A 20,477-nucleotide genomic window follows, 5' to 3' on the forward strand; every position below is an offset into this window, starting at 1 on the left:
TAAGGGGAGAATCACTCCCCCTAGGAACCCCCAAGACCCCCATGGTGCCATCCTCTTCATCTCTCACAGGGACCCTATCCTAGCCTCCCCCTGGCCCACATCCAGCACTTCCCACTCCCACCTGCTGCCAGAGGATTACTGGGAGGCCCACCTCAACTCTGATCACTCGACTGTCATTGACGTTTGCTTGTCACCTCCCCCTCCAGCCCTGTGGGCAGGAACCACATCTGATTCATCTTGGCCATTGCAGAGTGTGGGGCCTGGCACAGCAGTCCTGCCCACAGGCAGCAGAGCTGGCAGTGGGGATGAACAAACAAGACCATCTACCCCTCCCACCCCAGCACCTGTTTTCTCCATTTAGTATCCACGACAAGCTGGGCTCAGCGTAGGGCTGGGGTCAGAGTTCAATGAAAAAAGTTTTCTGTCTCCTACCATGAAGCATTCAGTACTCCTCCCGGCCTTAATCACTGCTTTGAAAACAACATATCCTTGCCCTGGGGTGCTGGGCCTATTTTCTGAGTCTGCACTATGCCCACCATCTACTGAGGCAAGGCCTATCCGATGCCCCACTCCAGGCAGCTATGCTGGGATTCCCATACTCACTGTGCCCCAGCAGCCACCTGACTCCTGCAGAAGTGGCTGAGGGCAGGAAGTGCTTCCCTGCATCCCTAACTGGCCTTCAGAAACTCAGCAAGGACAGTCAGTCTTCCGGCATGAATGCTTTCTCAGGCCAAAGAGAAATGGTTTGTGGGTTAGCTCAGATTTTTTGATTATCTACCCCCATGTCCCCACTCCATAGTCCAAATGATCCAGGGCCAACAGAGGTACAGCCAGGCCTGGCTGAACATGCAGGCAAAGGTGTTAGCTGGCACGTGGCAACGAGATATGCCATCCAAACGCCTCTTCCTGCCACAGGGCCTGAAATCCCTCCTTTGTGCTCCTTGCATTAAGCCATCTTGCTGATCCTCCTCTGAAACTTCCATCCTGGATCTGTTTTCAGCTAGGCATGGGGACTGCTAGATCCTTGAGCCCTAGGGTGGCTCAGGTCTAGCCCAGTTCTGGCAATCACAGGGCTCAGACATGGGAGCCAAATCAGAGACTGGCCTGAGTGGCTGTCAGAGCTGGGTAGGAGGCTGTACCCAACCCGCCGCACCCCCAGCCACCCAACCAAAACGCCCACTACTTCTGCCTGCTACGCTCAAGCAGAGGGTCAAGTTGGTTTGCTGGAAAGAAACATGGTTCTCATTTTAATTAATTAAAGAAAAATCTAATCACTGCATTAAACTTCTCATTACTCCACTTGAATACCCGTTAAGTAAATTTAATTACCAGAGGATTGGGTTTCCCAGCCTCTTTCATTAGCTTCTGATAAGATGGGGAGGGGAGAGGGAAGAGAGAAGACAGTACAATGCCATTCTCAACTCAAGGAGGGCAAGGTGGGCATTGTACCAGGGCTGCCATGGTTTGGCTTTGGTGTTACCTGAGGACAGGCTTGGTCTTGGGCCTGGGGAGACCCCTGGCCCAGCAGTCCCTAGAAAAGAAAAGGCCTCGCATTTGGTTGCAGTCAGCACTGAATGCTTCATTTACGACTGCTCCTGGTTATTTATACCCCACCTCCTTCTAAAAGAGTTTGAAGCTGCTAAGAACAGCACACGCTGAAAAATAAGAGAAGGAATCAGAACAAGGGAAAAATATGAGAGAGAAGAAATGAAGCCAAAGGCAAAGCTATTGAACAACTGCATGCCACAGCATCCTGAGCACTTATCAAAAATGCGCCACAGACCAACTATGAGCTTCCTAGCAGCCAGGGCAAAGAGAGCAACATGCTTTGGCACTGATGCAGTAACAATAGAGCACTCATAAGGAAATGCACACTGAACTTGGTCTTTCCATCTACAAAAATGGTGGAACTGGAGGATGAACTAGGGAAATACCCATTGGCTGGAACAGTCAGCAGAGGTTTCCTGGAGAAGGAGAGACCTAAACTGGGCCTTGAAAAAGAGAAGGGGGCAGACGCCGTAATCCCCAAGTGGGAAGCATCTCCTCCCTGCTAGCAGGACCCTCAGCTTCCTTTGGGAAACACCCTCCCCTTCATTTCTGGTCACATGATTGGGGAAGAACAGGCCCTGACCCCCAGCCCATCTGCATTTCTAAGCCCAATCAAAAGGTTAGGATAATCTTAGTCCTGCCAATTGGCCCCAAGAGATCAACTCCGAGACCATCAGGAAAGCAGGTTTTGTCTCTAGCCCAGACCCCAGAACTCAACCTGGTAGCTGTTGCCCCAGGAACTGATAGGACAGTTGTCTGCCCAGATATCTTATGATCATGTCATGTGAAATGCCACTAGGAGCGGTGCCATCACCAAAAAAAGAGAAGCAGAGGAATATAGACAGAGGACAGATCCTAGCACATTGTTAAAAATCACTGGATCAAACCCTGCCTGAAGACACTACAGTTACATGAGCTATTAACTTCTTTCTATTGAACAGGATTTTTGCTGCTTGCAACCAAAGGAATCCTGACAGATCAAGTGTTCAGAAATGTTCCTGCTCCAGAGACCAAGAAGGCTCAGGCATCCCCAGTAACCAGGGAGTAGGCAGGGTGGGGATGCCACCTACCGTGACTGCCACTGTGCCCCACTGAGTCCTGAAGCTTGAGGAGTCCCCTCGGCACAGGCTGGGATGAGGAATAGGCTTGGGAGCAGGTGCAGTGGCTGGACAGGGCCAGAGCCCGGCAATGCTGGTGGGAGGCAGATTCAAGGCAGCCAGGACATGGCTGTGGGGTTCCTAGAAAACAGGAGAAACAAGAGTGAGCAGTATGGTTCATACGGGGGACCGAGAGGCATCTGGGCAAAGTCATCCATGCTGCCTTCACTTCCTCACATCTCGTATCTTATTTTCCCCATTTCCTGCCCTCTCCGCCTGGAGTACCTCCAGGCCATGGAAGAGCATCTGAAGGAGGCCTTTCCTCTGAAGAGAAGGCAGGGCTGGGGCGGGGGGTGGGGGGGCAGGCATGGCTGGAATCCACCTGCTGTTGCCAGAGTGTATGGTGTATGCCTGGAAGCGGGGAGAGGGTGGGGAAGCTTTACCCGCAGTACTGTGGACCCATTTCCCACAGTTCCTCTTCCAGACACTGCCCAGAACTAGGCCTAGGGCCCGAGGCAGCCAGAACAGGACAAAGCTGAGACAGCCACATTCCTTGATCTCTGGTCTACACTTTTAAAAGAATCCTAGAGAGGACTATGCTTAACCCAAGAGAATGAATGGTGGTATTCCAGGCACAGGCCCTGCACATGCCTTCCTGTCTGAGGAACCAGGAAACCATCGACTCTGCCTTCACACCAGCCTCCTTTGGGCACCATCCCTGGATGGGGGGGCCACCCCTTGAGGGACCCACACTCTTTCCCAGCTTCTCTCTGAGGCCAAGCTGGGACCTTTATGGAGAGAAATAGGGTGGGGATATTGCAGAGTCAGGACACTGCCCGAGGTCTTGGCCTTTGGAAAGTCACTAAGCCTCTTTAGGCCCTTAATGAGTCCTCTGAGGTAGGGGCTGCAGGCTTTCTTCTCAGCTCCAGAAAAAGGCACGATGATACAGATCCTGAATCACAGACCAATGGGCTGACTGGATCTCTAGAAATGTCTTTATTTATTTATTTTTTAATTTTTTTTGTCTTTTTGCCTTTTCTGGGGCCACTCCTGTGGCACATGGAGGTTCCCAGGCTAGGGGTCCAATCGGAGCTGTAGCCACCGGCCTACACCAGAGCCACAGCAATGCAGGATCCGAGCCGTGTCTGCAACCCACACCACAGCTCATGGCAACGCCGGATCCTTAACCTACTGAGCAAGGCCAGGGATCGAACCCACAACCTCATGGTTCCTAGTCGGATTCATTAACCACTGCGCCACGACGGGAACTCCTCTAGAAATGTCTTTAGACCGGTGCAGTCCAATAGCGCATTCTGCAATGACGGACTTGCTCTATAACTGTGCTGCCTGATAGGGCAGCCACTAGGCACACGTGGATATTAAAATGTGGGTAGTGACACTAAAGAATCTGATTTTTCTTGTCTTTTATTCATTTATGTGTAAGTCTTAATAGCCACCAGGCTAGTGGCTACCAAACTGGATAGTACTGCTCTAGACCAAACTTTGCCCTGCCCCTGGCCAGAGTATCCAGGGAACTCTGAGATCCAGGGAGGAGAAAAGATTGGCCTAAGGTCACGTAGAGAGTGGCAAAGGAAAATCCAGAACCTCATTCTTCAGACTCCCAGTCCCAGCTCTCCATAGCACCCACTGCCCTTCCCACGGTGGCCACACATTCTCCCATTATGCTCAGCACCATGGCACTAGATGTCTTGCTTTTCCCATTCTGCTCGGCACTGTCACTGAGTGTCTTGCTGCCCCCACTACCTAAGTGGCCTCCCTGGGACAGGGTATCAGGCCACTTTTGAAGGGACCTAACTCTCCCAGCCACTGCTGCTGGCCCATCCCTCAGCAACCCCAGCAAAGCAGCCTCAATGAAGGTTCCTGAGGTTGGCTCAGGAAATCATCCATCAGAGGGGAAGTGCTCCAGGCACAGAGCTGTCTGCTGCAGGGTTATTAATAACAGCAGAGTGCTGGAAGCTGCCTAAACATCCCACAATAGAGATGACAAAGTATATCATGACACCTCTGCTCCATGGAATATTACACAGCCATTAAAAATGATAAATACAGAGACTGGGAGCAGCACAGAGCAATGTTTACCTAACAATACTGCGGAAGAAAACTGAGAAAATGGATGAGGGTAGGGTTGGTTTGCAGTGGTGTAAAGGGCCCGGTGCTCACCGAGCTCATTCCTATCTGTTACCCCCAGCATGTACTGCAGCATCATGGCATCTAGATTTCATAACCATGCTACAGAAGGAAGGGCTGAGGCTTAAAGAAGCCACATACATACTTGGTTACATGGGGAGTGAAGGCAAATCATAGCTTGAACTCTCCATGTCTAACTTCCACAGAAGGATAGACTCTAAGGATAGACTCTCACAGGGCCTCTTTGTACCATAATGGGGGCATTCTGGGTGCCCTTTCCTTTCTAATAATTAATTCATTTTATTTAATAAACACATTCTACATGCTTTACAAATGTTGGCTCACATGATCTGTACAAAAAATGTATGAAGGTGAAATGTATACCCTTATTTTTTGGATAAGAAAACTGAGGCATAGGGTTTAAGGGCCACTTCCACTTCCCACACATTCTGTAAGATTCCAGCATTGTCTTCAGAAGCAAAGACCAAGGGGGCACGAGGTGAAGAGTTGTTGAACTGGAGCGATAGAAATACAGATGTGTGTGTGAGTGTATCTTCCCTTTTTTATTTCATAGATATTCTTTTTGGAGCAATGGAAGGAAAAAAGGCCCAGGAATAAAATATTGTATCAAAAATTTCTTTAAAAACAAGCACATACCCCAAAACAAAAGCTTATCAAATTGAAGCTACTGATGTATCCAAGAGACCTCAGCTGTGAACTCAATCCACCTCCTGGCAGCAAAGCTCACGTCTCCAGGCTTTCCTGCCAATTTCCTGACCCAGGACCACTCCCTCCTGCCTGGGCAAGATCCTCACCTCAGAGGGCAGCGGGGAGCAGACCTGCAGGGAGATGGACTTCAATAAACACCTCCTGGCGCCCTCAGCACAGCACAGCAGGCCAGCAAGCAGGCCTCCGAGCCTGCAGAGCTACTGTCGCTGGCCAGGGCTGACCTCAGGAGGCCATGACATCCAGGCCTCTGCCTCCAGCCCCAGGCAGTCCCATTCCACAAGTGGAGCAATGGAGGCCCCCAAACCAAAAGAACTTTCCAGAGGTCACACTGCTACTGAACAGGGAGATGTGTGTGTGCATACGACCCACATGTGCATGTGTGTGTCCTTCATGTGTGCAGTGTTTCTGACCCAGGCATCTCAAGCCTATTTATTTTTTCTCTTTTGCTTTTTAGGGCCACACCCGTGGCATATGGAGGTTCCCAGTTTAGGGGTCGAATTGGACCTGTAGCCACCAGCCTACACCACAGCCACAGCAACGTGGGACCCAGGCTGTGTCTGCGACCTACACCATAGCTCACAGTAATGCTAGATCCTTAACCCACTGAGCGAGGCCAGGGATCAAACCTGTGCGCTCATGGATCCCAGTCAAGTTTGTTAACCTCTGAGCCATGACGGGAACTCCTTAAGCCTATCATTAAAAGGGCTGGTGAGGAGGTCCCATTGTGGCTCAGGGGTTAATGAACCGGACTGAGATCCAAGAGGGCGCAGGTTTGATCCCTGGCATTGCTCAGTCGGTTAAGGATCCGGTGTTGCCGTGAGCTGTGGTGTAGGTTGCAGATGCAGCTCGGGTCCCAAGTTGCTGTGGCTGTGGTGTAGGCTCTGATACGACCCCTAGCCTGGGAACCTCCATATGCCATGGGTGCGGCCCTAAAAAGCAAAAAAAGAGGTGGGGGGCAGGTGATTTCCAGTTAGTAATGTAACACACACGTTACATTACTAACTGCTGCCATTACCCACAATTGTATAATCTGCTCTTTCTCCTTCACATTTTTCTCTGTCACCAAATACTTATCAAGCACTTACTACACACTAAGTGGATTACCGGTGCCAAGGATTCAGTGGGGTACAAGATAGGCAAGTTTGGTGCTTTCATGGGGATGGGGATAGAGATGATAAGCAAATAAATAAGTTAATAAAGGAGTTCCTGTTGTGGCGCAGTGGTTAACGAATCCGACTAGGAACCATGAGGTTGCGGGTTCGGTCCCTGCCCTTGCTCAGTGGGTTAACGATCCAGCGTTGCCGTGAGCTGTGGTGTAGGTTGCAGACACGGCTCGGATCCCGCGTTGCTGTGGCTCTGGCATAGGCCGGTGGCTACAGCTCCGATTCAACCCCTAGCCTGGGAACCTCCATATGCCGCGGGAGCGGCCCAAGAAATAGCAACAACAACAACAACAACAAAGACAAAAAGACCAAAAAAAAAGCTAATAAAAAAATAAAATAATTCCGAAGAGTGACAGGTGCAACGAAGGTAGTCAAGCCTGGTAATGTGGACGTGTCCCTGGGAGGGGGCCGAGAGGTCACTCTAGCCGGAGGATCAGAGAAGGCCTCTCTGCAAAGATCACATCTGAGTTTATACCTGGACGTTAAGAACTCAGTCACACCTGGAGTAGTAAGAGTAGGACAAGGAGAAGGGTTGGGGAGGGGAAGGAGCTTGGGGCTTTCAAGGAGCAGCAGCCAGGCCAGTACCTGGAATAAGATGGGCAGAGGTGATGGGCAACCGTGGGAAAGGAGGCCATAGAGGGAGGCTGGGCCCTGAAGGCCAAGGCAAGAGCTTTGGACTTCATCTCTAGTGCAAAGAAGTCACTTGGGAAGTGCTGGGATATTTTCTTCATTGTGAAATGTTCCCTTGGGCTGCTGAGTGGAGATTGGACTCAGAGGGAGTAGGCACAGGGGCAGGGAACCAGGGCTGGCTGCCTCAGTTGTCTGAGACAGGGAGATGCAGCTCGGGCCAGGGTGAGGGAGGGACTAGGCAGAGCTAGGACACATGCAGTAGCAGAAACAACTCCTCAGCCGTGAGGGGATGTGGGTAAGAAAAATGTTCAAGGAAGGAGTTTCCGTCATGGCTCAGTGGTTAACGAATCCGACTGGGAACCATGAGGTTGTGGGTTCGATCCCTGGCCTTTCTCAGGGATCGAAAGGACCCGGGGTTGCCGTGAGCTGTGGTGTAGGTTGCAGATGCGGCTCGGATCCAGCATTGCTGTGGCTGTGGCGTAGCCTAGCGGCTACAGCTCCAATTCAACCCCTAGCCTGGGAACCTCCATATGCCGCAGGAGCGGCCCAAGAAATGGCAAAAAGACACACACACACACAAAAAAAAAAAAAAAAAAAAAAAAATCAAGGATGATTCCTGGATCTTCTATCAAAGACAGGCACTGCTTTTCCAACCAGATCCCCCCCACCCCATAAAATTTTTTAAAATAACCACTGAAAATTAACATAGCAGATGAGCCACCATGAAGACTGTCCCTCTCACCTGCCCAATGCCCGCCTCAACCCTGCATTGAGTATCACACCCTCCCTCCCCAGGGTACATCATTCTTCCCAAGCCCCTGCTCTGTTCCCATGGCACCCAGGGAGGGGCAGAGATTGGGTCCCACCCTCAGGGTAACGGGAGACAAGATCGTCCAAAAAGACAGGACAGAGCAGGAGTGGGGAGGATGCAGAGGGGCTGGCCCAGAGAGGGCCCCCAGTACATGCTTGTTAAAGGACCTGCAGCCTGAACCTGAGAGGTCAGAGGACTGGGGAAGCAAGGCACAGCATCTGGGAAGAGCAGGCATTTGAGAGTAAGACCATCCCGGGTTTGAGTCCCAGCTCTGCCCTTGCTGGCTGTGGGACCCTGGACAAGCTACTTCACTTCCCAAGGCTCAGCGCCCCCATCTTCCAAGTAGTAACCACAACGCTCCCACACATAGCTGTGATGAAGACTTGGTGGAAAGACACACAGCAAATATCGGCATTTAAAAATATTACAATCTTGCCCCTTTTGTTTTAAGAAGGAGGCTAAAAAACCAATTTAAGCTTAGGCTGGTAAGCTTGCATCTATTCCAATAGAGATTCTGGAAGGGCTGCCCAGAATGCCAGAAAAGACAATGGCAAGTTTGAGGAGTTCACTTCCAGAGTTTTGCAGGATAACTGCAAGTCCTCTCCTGGCTGCTCAAAAGGAAAGGGCCTCTCCAGCCAGCCACACGTGAGGCCCTTGAGACAGCCTTGAGACAGAAAACTATAGGCTGGGCTTCCCAGTGGTTAGCTAACTAGTTATGTCAGAGAATGTGGGAGAATGGATGGGACTAGCCCCTGGGGTGGAACCTCACTGGCATCAATCAGCAGGGCTGGTCCTTGGCCCTGCCTGGAACAACTTTTTTGGCAGAGATTAGGATGGAGCTTTGAAAGTAGGTCTAGCCTGGGAGGAGTCAACTAAGGAGGCAGGATCCTCTGTTCAAAGCCTTCTGCTTGTCCTAGAAAAGGGCCAAAGGGGACAAGAGAGAATTGCTAAGCCCTGGCTGAGCTCTGGGAGGAGGTCCAAGAGCCAGCTACACAGTGTGGCCAGGGAGTCATGGGCTCTGTGGAGCCTGGTGGCCAGGAGATGCGAGGACTAGGTGAACTAGCTGCTCCAGCTCTGTAGATGGTGCAGCCACCCCCAGAAAACTGTGCTCAGTCATCACTGTCTCTGTCTAGAAGAGTTTTAATAAAGTGGGGTCGGTTCGTAGGGGCTTGATAGGAAGAGATGGTCCTGGAACCCGTGTTCCCCGAAGAAGCCTCAGGGTCAGGACTTCAGGTCCCTAACAAAAACACTTGGCATTTATGGACCCAGAGAGCAGACCTAGGCCCAGCAACAAAAGATTCCAGGAAGACAGATCTCTGCTCAGCATGAGGAGTAGTGAGCTCCCTGTCTCTGGGGGCATGCAAACATAGATCTGGAGAACATACATGTTGGAGAGGAATTTGCACTGAATGGGGAGGTTGCTTTCAGAAATGAGATTCTTTAATTCTATTCACATAAGAATCAGGCCTCGATTGTATAGCTCAAAGAGGGTATTAAAAAGAGTAAAGGGAAGGCAAGATAAGGCCCATAATAATAATAATAATAATAATAATAATTACTGCTACATTATAGATCACCAAACATTCCCATCTATTCTCTAACTAGATCTTCTGCCCACCCTATAAAGCACATAGGGCAGGATAATTAACCCCATTTAGCAGATGCAGAAACTGAGGCCCAGAGAGGGAATGGGACCCATCCAAGTTCCCACAGCATGTCAGCTCCAGACCCAGGGGCTGTCGCCTCCTGTACTCCAGTGGTCATCCTACCACCCTTGCCACAGAAGGAGTAATCAGGAATTTCCCTTATACCCTGGGCTTGTCCAGCTGCCAAGATTCCCCATCCCCGAAGGTTAGAGGCTCTCTTTGCACACCTTGCCCAAAACCTGGGAGGGGAAGTCCCAGCCCGGAAGCTCTTCTCCTCCCAGCTTACACACGCTCCCCGCTCCTTCCTCTCATTCCCCTGGTAGTCCTGCCACAGCCGCTTAGTTTGGTTCCTTCAAACCAGACCTAGGACCAGACACTAGGCTTTGCCCAGGCAATGCACTCCAGGAGAAGGGTCCCTCCCACTCGGCCTTATTCTTCACCACACAGCTACAACAGGCAGCTTGCGACCAGGGGGAACCGGAGCCCACTTTTCCAGGCTTCCTTCCTCAACACCTTCCCTTTTCCTAGCCAGAGGGTCAGACAGAGGGAGGAGGTGGGGACACTGGGACTGCCAGGGCAGGAAAGTTGCCACCCCTTAGCACCACTCCATGCCACACCCCACATGGAACCCCAGGATACTCTTGTGAGCCAAGTAGCAGCATCTCACTTTACAGGTGATGGAACGAAGCTCGGAGAGATGAAGAGCTTGCCCACATTCAAAATATTAAATTGAACAGAAACAGCTTGTAAGGTCTAGAGCCAGAATTTGAACTCAGGTCTGGCTGATTCTAAGTACCCTCGGCTTCCCAGGCTACCTGCTGCCTTCACAGGAGTGCAAGAAAGCTCAAATAGGCAGCCTGGTGAGCAGATGAAGGAGGGTGGGGGGCGATGATGGCAGAGAGGCACAGAGAAGGCCAGACAAGACAAGACAGAGAGCAGCAGGGACAGACGAATTGATAAGTTGCCCTGCAGGGGCCAGAAGGAGTAACTGCAGAAGCTGCCCTCTTGATCAATGAAAGGCTCTCAAGTGCCACCTCTGCAGCCGTCTTCTTCCCCAGTTTAGCTGCTAGTCTCCCTTAAGTCCTTCCCAGGGTGCCCAGGTCCAAGGAACAGAAGAAACCTCTTGTTCTTGCCCCCAGTCAGCAAGGGTGTCAGCCCAGACCGCTGTGGACCAGCCCTCAGCCAAGGAGGTGGGCAGAGAAAATAGGGGGCCAGTTTTGTCCCTAGGCAAGGCCATCTCTCTGTCTCTGTCTGCCCATCCCAGGCTGGAGGGCCCAGGTACAGCATCCCCGATGGCCCCAGGTGGCTACGGGAATATTCTGGGCTAGCCAGCTGTTCCTGCTAGCAGCCAAGCACAATTGGCTTGTTCCCAGAGCATGCACGGTTTAAGCAATAGCCCCTCGACTGAATATTTAAGAAGAAAAATACCATCACGGTTTTTGTTTTTTTTTTTTTTAAGAAAGAGAGAGAAAGGGAGGGACAAGGAAGTCAGCAAAGGAGGCGGAGGGAAGGAGGGTGGGAGAAACCTACCCCATCACTGCAGTCAAGGTCACAGGCATTGTTGTGGGGCAAGCGCAGGCAAGGAGCCTTTAATCTGGGAGTTCAGGCCGAGGAAACTAAACGCTTGAAGCTGGAGTACATTACTGCCCTGAATGATCTGTCGGCTTCTATTAGGCTAAATATCTCTGTATAATGGGGAATTATCCTCTGAAAAGGCAAACTGCCAGCCCCTCCAGGGAGGGGGTATGGTGGGAACCCCTTGTCGTGAGGGCTCTCCCACGGTGGGGAGGGAAGAACAGGACCAACTAGGAAAGCCACCCCCCATCCCACACCCCCTCCCTGGAAAGTCACAGTCAGCAGCTGTGTGATGCTTGTGGCGGATGCCAGCATCCCTCCCTCTTCTCCCAGACTCTGCCTCCACTAAGGAGCCTGAAAAGATGCTAGACATGAAGGCAAAGCCTAACAATCCCTCAGTGACAGTGGGTGACCCTGGAGGAGTCCCTGAGCCCCTTTGAACCTGTTTCCCTGTCTGTTAGTTGGAGTTAATAATACTCACTGGAGGCTGTGCTGTGTGTGTGGTGGGGGGGGTGGTTGTATAAAGCTGGCCCAGAGCCCAGCACAAAGTGGGCACCCAGGACAATTTCACTCATGCTCTTCTGCCCACTGGTGAGGATCTCCTCTTCATTCCCTCCTCCTAGTCCTCGATGGACTAGGAAGGGTCAGGAAGGGTCTCAGGGGTCAAGAAGAGCAGGACTGACCAGTGCCCCGTAGGGCACCCCCACCTCTGCCCGAGAATCCTCCCTGACCCCCACCCCTGGGTATCTCCTACAGCCAGAGCCCCTCTTTCTGGGATCTGCCAGTTTCCAGCGGTTGTATACGTGTGAACCCTTCGGTCTTTGGGGTTCCCTCTGCCTAGGATGGCATTTTCTCCTTCCTCTTGTCCCTAAGCCCTCCCACACATGGGACTGGCACTCGGGACTCTGCCCAGATGTACAGGCTTGGAGGCAAGGGCTGGAGGAAATGAGGATCCGGCATGGACAGCGTCCACGGAAGGGCATCCCTCATGGGAACACACTTCAGCACCAGGAAAGACAGGCCAGGAAGCCAGAAATTCCAGGACATGAGTCTGTAAGAGCAGGGTGGTGGCCAGACCATCTGCAGGCTGGCCAGGGCACAAGGCAAGGCTGGGGCCAGGTTAGAGGAGTCAAGAGGTGGGACTCAGTATTGAGGTCCTGAGGCGCTAGAGGTCCTCAGGCCAGGAAGGGTCTCAGGGGTCAAGAGGGGCAGGGCTGACCTATGGGAGTGAGGGCCAAGGGTCAACTGACTCTCAATGGGTAGGGGGCAGCAACATCCCGCTGAGCATCATAGGGACTCATGTCCAAAAAACACTGGTCAAATCTGTAAAGCCGTTTAAATCCATCCGTTCCTTTGATCTGCACAGCCCTTAGGTGAGGGGACAGGCCAGGGTATAGTTACTTAGCTTGTTAATTCATCAAGAATCTATTGTTGAGTGTCTGCTCTGTTGCAGGCATTGTTCTGGCTCACTCAAGAAGGGAAACTGAGTTCCAGAAGTTCCACGGCCACATGGGGTGGGCAGAAGGCCAGGGCCAGCCTGCCCACACTGAGCATTCGCCAGCAGGCTCCTTACTTCCCCGGGCCCTACTCTCCTCCTAGGTAAACTGAGGTGGACCTGAGGGTCAGGCCAGGAAATCACTGCCCAGTGCCTGGAGCACACGCAGTAAGTGTACACGGATGACAGTCCCCTTTCTGTCCCTGGTGGTAGAATTTCTTGGAGTCCAGGGCCTCCCACCCTCTTTTGCTCAGTTCGCTTTTACAGAACTGAGTTTAACTGCTAACCAGCTGGTCACGATGCAAGGTCAGAATTCTGCCCACTTGACCCCGTGGGGAAGGGGCTAAGAGGAAGGAGGACATCACAGGAGGACAGATGGCAGGTGCCCCAGGGAGCAGGCGTGAGGACACAGCAGAGGCCAAGGTCGCCAGGATGGCAGAGGCCCTGCTCTCAACACACACATCTGCACTCTCAATAATTCAGCAGACCAGCAGGTGGGAGAAAGGGGAGGGGAGCCAGGGCTGGGAGATGGGCTCACCCAAGTGGAGGGTCCCTGGGCAGATAGGCCTCCTGGGCCCAAGCCTCATAGCACCCACAGCCATGTGAGCTGCTCCAATTCCACCTCCGAATCTACCCCACTATATGTGCCAGGCCTGCCCAACCTAGAACATTGGAAAGAAACCAAAACAAGTCCGAAAGAAGGAGGAGACATTTCTGGGAGAAGGGACAGAACCTGGAAGGCTTCACGGAGGTGGTGGCTTTTCAACTGCTCTGTGCCTCACCTTGCTTTTCTGTGAAATGGGTCTGCTGTACTATTACTGCTCCTCCTCTTACAACAACAACTACTATTACTAACACTAATAATAGTAACAATACCTTAGGTATTTGGGGCAGTTACTCTGTGCTAGGCTCTGTGTGAGTACTTTGTGCCCAGAGAGATTGAGGTGGAATTGAGGCCAAGCTGGCCCCTCTCCTAAACTCCCTTTGACTGCACCAGATGGTGGAGTGTTGATTGAGGTCAGAGCCTTGGGCCGGCTGCAGGCAGCGTGGTAGGTGAGATGGGTGTCACCAGTGGGCAAGGTCTGTAGGTTGCCCTGTGTTTTCAGCCAACCTCCAAGTGACCACTCCTGAGCCTGGGTGAGTGGAGTAGGGGGTAGGGGTTGTGGGAAGAAACCTTCAAGAGCCAGGTCAGAGGCAGCAAGGCCAGAATTTACACAATGGGTGTGGTGACAGCTCAGTCTGGCCCTCCCACTGTTTAAAAGGCGGGTGCTGAGTATGGCTGGTACCTACAGCTTCCCCCACCTATCTCCCACAGGACCAACCTCACATACATGCCAGGTTCCAGAATTCCTGGGCTCTAAAGAGGCAGGGTGGAGAAACTGCACAAAAATGCTGGGCAGTAGGTGTCATTATTATTCTCACTTGATGAGGAGACAGGTTCTGGGGGATTGTGTCCCTTGCCTGAAGTCACGGATGGGAATGGCCAAGCTGGGATTCACACCTAGGATTGTCTGTTTAAAATGAGCAAGGAGATGCCAAAGGCTGAAAAGGCTCACAGGGCTGAAGGTGGAAGGTCTTTCAGGCACAATAAAGGCCTGGAAGAGGTCTTTGAGGGTGAAGTCTTCTTGGCTCCCCTCCCAGTGGCCTCAAGTTGTCCCATGCCCAGGACTCAAGTGGCTGGGCAGCTGGAGAAGAGGAGAAGATAAGAGTCAGGAGAAGGTAAAGGAGACCCCTCCTGTGCATCCAGCACCCCTCTGCCTCCCCCACCCCTGCCCAAAAGCATCCATCTCCCTGATGAGATGGGGGCACCCAGGAGGCCTGATGTTGCCAACAGGGCTTGAGAAGAACCTTTGTATGAGGCCGGGGGTGGAGGGGGAGGATGTGATTAAAGGAAGAGGAAATTCAGTTCAGAGCTAGGACAAGGCTACCTGTGGGCTGAGACCAGTAGGAGGGCATCGGGAAGGCCTAAGAGAACAGGTGTCACAGTGCCTGGACTCCTACTATTAGAGCATCAATCCTTTGAGTCCCCAGAGGTTTTTAGTTTCCATAGGCTGTGAACCTGGGAGAGGCACCATCTAGAAATGTTGGCAGTGGGAGGTAGGGCCCTGAGGTTCTGGTTCCCCTTCTCTACCGACACGATGTGTTTCTTATCACAAGGGTCTTTCCCTCTCTGGTCTCCAGGTGTCCCATCTGCAGCATGAAGTGTCCAGGCTAAAGGCTGGGGAAGACTGAAGGGGAGCAGAGATGCACCCAACAAGCCACCCCTCCCAATGCCTGTATCCACTGTGTATGCAGGCTGCGTGCTCAGCATAAGCCTTCATGGCCTTCCCTTATGCTCTCAACAAGGCTGGGATGCAGGTGTCAGTACTCCAATTGTCTAGGTGAGCAAACTGAGGCTCAGACATGAGAAAGGACACCCCAGGCCTCCAGAAGGAGCTGCAGACAAGCCCTCAGTGCTGCTTTTGTTCAGCACCCTGGACAGCTCTTGCTGCAGCTTTCCTGACCACCACCTGGTCACCTCCTACCACACACACACACACACACACACACACACACACACACCCTTAGTTGTGCCTGCTTTTCCCAATCCCCTCTTCCTATACAAACATCATCCAGCTTTCTCTTACTGCTCCAGCTGCACTTCTCTCTCCTGGGCTCCTGCCCAGCTGTGACATGTGCACACAACACTGAGACCTAACAATGTAGCTCTTGCTCCCTTTCACTTCTGCCTTAAATCCCATTCTCTCAGCAGCTTCTTGAGGACAGGGAACTGTGTCCCTCTCTCCTTTCCATGCCACAGTCTAGGCATACAGAGAGGACTCGTGGAAATCCACTGGCTTGGAATCAGAGTTGTATGAGAATTGACTGGAAAACTCTAGATCCATCACTTTACTTCATTCATTGAGTTTCAGATTCCCCAGCTGGAACATGAGCTGACCTTGTCCATCTAACAAGCCTGCTGGGATTTATACAAGAGTGCAGATAAGCCATGAAAGGGGCTGCTGCCCTCTAGGTCCGCAAGGCTGTCTGCTGACCACACCTACCCCATAGCTTCCTGGTGCCTGGCTCAAATTCTGGACTACTTCTCCCCATGAACTTTTCCAAATGACTCAAAGATGGGCAGAATCTCATTACTGAGAGATGTCTGAGGCTAGCAGAAGGGTCAGGAAGGCCCAAAAGAGCAGCTGGTACAATGTTCAGTCAATGCCCACTATTAGAATTTATTCTTTCATGGGCTCACGAGTGTTCAGTTTCCACAATGGCTTTAAGCCTGAATAAGGGAATGCTTAGGAATATTGACAATGGATGTCAGGCCCTGGGGTTCTGGTCCCTCTTCTCTACTAACATCTGTGTATTGGTACAAACATCTTCCCCCCTCTGGCCTTTGGTGGCCCCATCTGCAACATGAGATGTCCAGGCCTACAGGAGGTGGGGTGGCCCTTTGCACCACTTCCTGGAAGCAAAGGGAGGAAAATGCCTGTAGGAGTGATGTCAGAGGCACTGGTGAGGACCCTCTAAAGCCTCAAATCCAGGACCATGATGCCCAATGCCTCCCCTGGGATTGCCACACTCTTTTATCCTCTACCAAAGGGCAAGCCAAACCCCTGGTCTTTATGGGGCCCAGCAGACAGGGCCTACCTTTCCCAGGCCCTGTAAGGACAAGCCTGCCTGTCTTGGACCTTGGAGGATGGGCTCCTATTCCATCCTCAGGCCCAGATGACATACCCCCAATCTAGAAGGAAAAGGGAATAAGATTCCATGGGTGGGGGGAGGAACTTGGGCAGAAAGAGCTCTGCTGAGGAGTTCCTGTTGTGGCGCAGTGGTTAACGAACCTGACTAGGAACCATGAGGTTGTGGGTTCAATCCCTGGCCTTGCACAGTGGGTTAAGGATCTGGCGTTGCCATGAGCTGTGGTGTAGGTCGCAGACGTGGCTCAGATCCCACGTTGCTGTGACTCTGGCATAGGGCTACAGCTCCGATTCGCCCCCTAGCCTGGGAACCTCCATATGCCATGGGAGCAGCCCTAGAAAAGGCAAAAAGACCAAAAAGAAAAAAAAGAAAAGAAAGAGCTCTGCTGAGGGCCCCTCTCTGTCCCAGGAGGGATGCTGAGGGAAAGCAGGAAAAGGAATAGAGTCTTAGCCTGTCTCTAGCACCTAACTACCCAGTTGACCTCAAAAAGTCACTTCACCTCTTTGAGTTCCAGTTTCCTAATCTATAAAATGGGGATATAGTCACACCATATACTGTCTAGTAGTGGCAAATTCTGGGGGAACTGTAGACATTATGACCAGATTCCTGGCCAGGCTTTTTCGTCAAGGCCCAGAGTGGGTGATGTCAGTGCTGGGCACTCAACTAACGGGCCCGATGGGGGCCATGAGCACCGAGAGCTCAGAGGAAGTGTGGATGAGGTCTGCCCAACCTGCCCCAGTAGGGTTCTACCTGGAGAACCAATCTGAGCCCTGACCCCAATCTGAGTCCTGTTCCTGGTCACACACTGAGCCTTCAACCAGTCACCAGCTACTGCAGCCAGTTCCCGCCAGAGACCAATGTCATAGCTGGCCCTAAGGAGGGCTGTCAGGTCCCCTCTTCTTGTAGAAAAGCTGCTGAGTCATCTTCCATCAAATGAACTGGCTCATTCCTGGTGGAGAGCAGGCAGGAACCTGTGGGCTCAGGGTACATCGCCAGCATTTTGCCCCTCTGCTCACATCCTCCCTACATCTTTCCACTATGCAACTGGCTTCCATCAGAAGATGCCCTCCCTCCCACACACCAGCCCTGCTTCCATCACACTAGCCCTGTTCTCTAGGCCCCCTGATCAGTTTTGTCTCCTGACCACAACCCCATGACCCAAGCCCTTGGTATGTTTTGCCACCTAGAAGGTGAAGATCCTAGGATGCCTGAGAGAAAGGGCCCCTGGCCATACCCTACTCTGTGGGTTTACTGTCGAGGTGGGGACATTGAGATCCCTAGGGGTGAATGGCAGCCCAGGACCCCCATCTTGGTCCAGAATTTTTTTCACCTAACCCTCTGGCTGCCAAAGGGCTTCCCATCTCTCCATGTCCCACCCAGCTAGCAGTGGAGGGGCCCCTCAGGTGGGGGTCAGGCACACCCCAACCCCCCTCCCACATCCAGGAAGGCGGCGGGAAACCCCTGTCCTGGGCTCCTCTGGCCTTGGAAAGCCCCAACTCAAGACTAATTTTGGACATCTTCTCAGGCTGCACAATTGGAAAACTTTTCCAGATCCTCCCTGGCATAATGGGGCCATGGGGATGAGCTGCCCCCACCCTGCCCAGGGCAGCTGAGGCCTCCTGGCCAAGGGCATCACAGTGTGATACCAGGGGGAGAGTCTGCAACTGAATCTAGACAAGGTCCTACGTGACGATCAAAGCCACAGCGCTGGGAGATGACCTGCCTGCCCATGCCTGAAACCCCACTGCTCATGACTCATCCTTCCAGGGGAAGCCCTGCTCTTCTCAAGCACAAAACTAGGCAAGGGTCGCTGGGGATGGGTCACCCACAGAGGTGCAGCTCTGGGTTCATATCCTGGCTCTGGGGACTACCAGCTGTGTGGGTTTTTTTGTTTGTTTGTTTGTTTGTTTGTTTGAGCTTCAAATCCCTCATCTGTAAAATGGGAATAATAATACATCAGTCACCTGATTGCTACCACTGAGTTCCTGGCATCTTTGCCATCTGCCCCAGGATGTCCTGCAAACCCCTCATCCCTCATCTTCCTCCAAGCCTGCTCCTCCTCCTGTGAAAGGCTCCACCCCCAGCCCAGATGCATCAGGGGGGCTTCCTGTTTATTGGGCAACTTTGCCAGATGAAACAGGAGCCCTTATGACTCCTTCCCCACGCCCTCCCCCACCACCACCCAGCATGAGTCCTAAGTGTCTCCAATCCAAACTCCTCTCTGCACCTCTGTCCCAGGTCAAGCCCCCCAGTGCCTGCTGGACCGCCACTTTTTGTCCTTGTGCCTCTCCACTCTTCCCCACACGGCAGTCAGGGCAGTGGTAGCGAACCCTAAATTAGATTAGGTCCCTTCCCTGCTTAAAACCTTCCAGCAACTTCCTCTTTCTCTTAAAACAAAACCCACCCCCCTCCTTGCTGTGCCCACCTGCCCTGACCCACCTCCTCTGGCTTCCTTCCTCCTACCCCCCAAGTTTCCTTCCAGCTCCTCAATGCACCAAGGTTCCCCCAAGCATGGAAAGCTATTCCCCCTCCTTGCACACAGCTCCCTCCTCCTCATCCATCTGATTATGGGATGAGACACCTCCTAAAGAAGCCCTCCCAGATTGCCCTCAATCTGTGGGCCTGGAGCTTTCCCCACTTCCACATTCTCTATTGTTCCCTCATACCACTTGTCACAGTTTGCAATGATACATCTATTTGTTTGTTTACTTGTTTATTATCCGTCCCCACCTCCCCCTCAACAAAAACTGTGAGCTTCACAAGAAAAGGGGTTATAGCTGCCGTGCTCAGCCCTGTATCCCCAGTGCCTGGACATAGTAGATGCCCACTAAACAGGAAGCCCCCCTGAAGCTCAGCACTCAGGAGCAGACCAGAGAGCCCACCCTCCCTGTTTGTCCAGCCAATTCCAGATGCCATATCTGGAGTCCCAGAAGCGGCCTTGGCAGGCACAGACACCCAGATAAGCATGGCTCTGCCTCCCTGGCTGATGCCCATGGCTGTAGCTGTGCCAGGATACCATGCAGATCCTCTGCAGGGGACAGCACAGATAGGGAAAGAGCCAGGCAGGACCCAGGGCTACTAAAACCCTGCCAGGGGCTAGGCATTCTCACAGTAAACCACCTCAGCAGCAGCAGGCAGTGGGTGGGCACGCCGGGAAGGAACAGGATGTGCCCACATCTTCTGATGCTCCAGAAAAGAGAGAGATGAAAATCCAAGCTCACCCGTCTGATTGTGCCTCAGTGCTGGGCTCTGGCAGGACCCTGAGCCTGGTCCTGTTCACAGTGGGCCCTTTGTGGGGCCCACTCCCTGCAGCACCCAGGCTCAAAGCAACTTGACTAGGTCTCACACACAGGGTTCGTGGAACTCAAATCACAGAACTGAACCAATGCAACCTCTCCTAGAAGTGCTGGCAGGGGAGAGAACCAAATGGCATCTATCTCCTGGCCTTTGGGGCCCAGGCATCTCCCAGCCTGACCCCTCCAACCTTCTCCCATACTGGTCCTCCCAGAAATCCTGCAGGCCACAGATGTCCAGTCACACCTTCTATCTTTGCTCATACTGTTTCTTCTGCCTGGAATACCCTTCTTTATCTGTCTATCTAAATCTTATCCTGACCCGGAGTTCCCGTCGTGGCGCAGTGGTTAACGAATCCGACTAGGAACCATGAGGTTGCGGGTTCGATCCCTGCCCTTGCTCAGTGGGTTAACGATCCGGCATTGCCGTGAGCTGTGGTGTAGGTTGCAGACGCAGCTTGGATCCCGCGTTGCTGTGGCTCTGGCGTAGGCCGGTGGCTACAGCTCCGATTCAACCCCTAGGCTGGGAACCTCCATATGCCGCGGGAGCGGCCCAAGAAATAGCAACAATAACAACAACAACAAAGACAAAAGACAAAAAAAATAAATAAATAAAAAATAAAAAAATCTTATCCTGACCCAGTCCCACTTC

General features: G+C 52.4%; 1 protein-coding gene across 3 annotated transcripts in view; it reads right to left on the bottom strand.

Moving 5' to 3' along the window:
• Positions 1–20,477, bottom strand: part of LINGO1 (leucine rich repeat and Ig domain containing 1) — a 205,531-nt gene that overhangs the window by 77,232 nt on the left and 107,822 nt on the right. For all 3 annotated transcript variants that reach the window (XM_005666135.3, XM_021099021.1, XM_005666134.3), the window contains one exon: positions 2,619–2,786. The gene's annotated coding sequence lies outside the window, so the exon portion shown is untranslated. The remainder of the gene's footprint in view (positions 1–2,618; positions 2,787–20,477) is intronic.

Source organism: Sus scrofa, chromosome 7 (assembly GCF_000003025.6).
Source record: "Sus scrofa isolate TJ Tabasco breed Duroc chromosome 7, Sscrofa11.1, whole genome shotgun sequence".
In the NCBI taxonomy this organism is placed as follows: domain Eukaryota; kingdom Metazoa; phylum Chordata; class Mammalia; order Artiodactyla; family Suidae; genus Sus; species Sus scrofa.